Source organism: Tachyglossus aculeatus, chromosome 9 (assembly GCF_015852505.1).
Source record: "Tachyglossus aculeatus isolate mTacAcu1 chromosome 9, mTacAcu1.pri, whole genome shotgun sequence".
NCBI lineage: Eukaryota > Metazoa > Chordata > Mammalia > Monotremata > Tachyglossidae > Tachyglossus > Tachyglossus aculeatus.
The window spans coordinates 64,236,808-64,239,531 of record NC_052074.1 but is presented as its reverse complement, the minus strand read 5'-3'; the positions used below and the strand labels follow the sequence as shown (position 1 = coordinate 64,239,531).

The 2,724-nt window shown below is 45.0% G+C and overlaps 1 non-coding gene across 1 annotated transcript; it reads right to left on the bottom strand.

Annotated features, from left to right (window-relative positions):
- Positions 1-1,751: 1,751 nt before the first annotated feature.
- LOC119932691 lies at positions 1,752-1,889 on the bottom strand. Its single transcript, XR_005452432.1, has one exon. It is a non-coding gene; the product is annotated as a small nucleolar RNA SNORA7 (small nucleolar RNA).
- Between the last annotated feature and the right edge of the window lie 835 nt (positions 1,890-2,724).

The following is a 2,724-nucleotide window of genomic DNA, read 5'->3' as shown; positions in this document are numbered from 1 at the left end:
ATGCAATAAAAAGAGCAGATCAGCCACTGACACCCCTCTCCACACCCCTTTGGAGAGATTTTTCCCCACTTCCTCATGGGTCCCTGACACTCTTCCTCTCCCTACACTTCCGAATCCACTCCTCCATCTCAGGATTCCTCCTGCCCTCTGGACCCCATCTTCTCTCCCACCTGGAGACCATTGTGTATATATATAGTGTATAGTATATAGTATGTATATATATATATATATATATATATATATATATATATACATTGTGTATATATATATATATATATAGTGTGTGTGTGTGTGTGTGTGTGTCCCCATTCCTGGGCCAGCTTTCCCCACCTGCAGCAGGGGTGGAAAATGACAGCAGCCTCCTGCTGTGCCTCATTCTCTCAGCAGCAGTGGTTGGAGGGGATTGTCATCCAGGAAAGGAGCAGGCCGACTGTGAAACAAGTATATACTTTGCTGAAAAAAAAAATCACGACTCAAAAAGTGGCATCAGTTCATGACAAGATCATTGAGATTCATAGCAGTGCATGTAGGGGTGGAGGCAGAGGGGTATATGGGAACTGTGAGAAAACATGGAAACAATCTATAACTAAATTCTAGATTGATTCATTCATTCAATCGTATTTATTGAGCGCTTACTGTGTGCAGAGCACTGTACTAAGCACTTGGGAAGTACAAGTTGGCAACGTATAGAGACGGTCCCTACCCAACAGCGGGCTCACAGTCTAGAAAGGGGAGACAGACAACAAAACAAAACATATTAACATAATAAAATAAATAGAATAAATATGTACAAGTAAAATAAATAAATAAATAGAGTAATAAATATGTACAAGCAGCACAGTATCAGGACATAAATCTTGTAGGGGTGGGGGTAGAGTGAGTAGTAAAATAATAGTGGGGGAAACAATAATAATGAAAATGTTATTTGGTCAATGCTTACTATATTTCAAGCACTCCCCTAACTATGGGGTCTTCTCTTATAATAATAATAATAATAATAATAATGGCATTTGATAAGCGCTTACTATGTGCAAAGCACTGTTCTAAGCTCTGGGGGGGGATACAAGGTGATCAGGTTGTCCCATGGGGGGCTTACAGTCTTAATCCCCATTTTACAGATGAGGGAACTGAGGCTCAGAGAAGTTAGTTAAGTGACTTGCCCAAAGTCACACAGCTGACGAGTGGTGGAGCCGGGATTACAACCTATGACCTCTGGCTCCCAAGCCCGGGCTCTTTCCACTGATGTTAAGCGCTTACTATGTACCAAGTACTGTTCTAAGCGCTGAATAATAACGACATTTGTTAAGTGCTTAATATGTGCCAAGCACGGTTCTAAGCACTGGGGGGATACAAGGTAATCAGGTTGTCCCACATGGGGCTCACAGTCTTGAATCCCATTTTACAGATGTGGGAACTGAGGCTCAGAGAAGTTAAGTGACTTGCCCAAAGTCACCCAGCTGACGAGTGGTGGAGCGGGGATTAGAACCCATGACCTCTGGCTCCCAAGCCCAGACTCTTTCCACTGAGCCACGCTACTTGTCTTGTCTTATGCTGTTGAGTTGTGTCTGGCACACAGCGATGCCACGGATACATCTCTCCCAGAACGCCCCACCTCCATCTGCAATCGTTCTGGTAGTGGATCCACTGACTTTCCTCGGTTAAAATTCAGAAGTGGTTTACCGTTGCCTTCTTCAGCGCAGTAAACCTGAGTCTCCTCCCTCGATTCTCTGCCATGGCACGGGTGAGTTTTGACTTGTAGCAGATTGCCTTCCACTTGGTAGCCACTGGCCAAGCTAGGAATGGAATGGATAGGCCTCTGCTTGACTCTCCCTCCCGTAGCCAAGACCGGTAGAGTACTGGAAACTTTCCAGGTGGGATCCTGAGAGGGAAAACCATGGGGTGGATTCAATGAACTCCAGTTGTACAAAGTTCCATGGGGCTCACACTCTAGGGGAAGGGAGAACAGGTATTTGCTCACCATTTTCGAGATGAGAAGAACATGGCTCAGTGGAAAGAGCCCAGGCTTGGGAGTAAGAGGTCATTGGTTCCAATCCCGACTCTGCCGCTTGTCAGTTCGTGACATTAGGCAAGTCGCTTCACTTCTCTGTGCCTCAGTTACCTCATCTGGAAAAGAGGATCAAGACTGAGAGCCCCATGTGGGACATCCTGATTACCTTGTATCCTCCCAGTGTTTGAGCAGTGCTTTGCTCATATTAAGTGCTTAACAAATGTCATTATTATTCAGCGCACAGAACAGAACTTGGTACATAATATCAGTACATAATATCAGATCAGAAATATAATATCAGAACTTGGTACATAATATCAGCGCTTAATATCAGTGGAAAGAGCCCGGGCTTGGGATTCAGAAGTCATGGGTTCTAATCCCCACTCTGCCACTTGTCAGCTGTGTGACTTTGGGCAAGTCGCTTCACTTCTCTGTGCCTCAGTTCCATCATCTGGAAAATGGGGATCAAGACTGAGAGCCCCATGTGGGACAACCTGATTACCTTGTATCCCCCCAGTGCTTAGAACAGTGCTTTGCTCATATTAAGTGCTTAACAAATGTCATTATTATTCAGCGCATAGAACAGAACTTGGTACATAGTAAGCACTTAACATCAATGGAAACAGCCTGGGCTTGGGAGTCGGAGGTCATGGGTTCTAATCCCCACTCTGCCGCTTGTCAGCTGGGTGACTTTGGGCAAGTCGTTTCACTTCTCT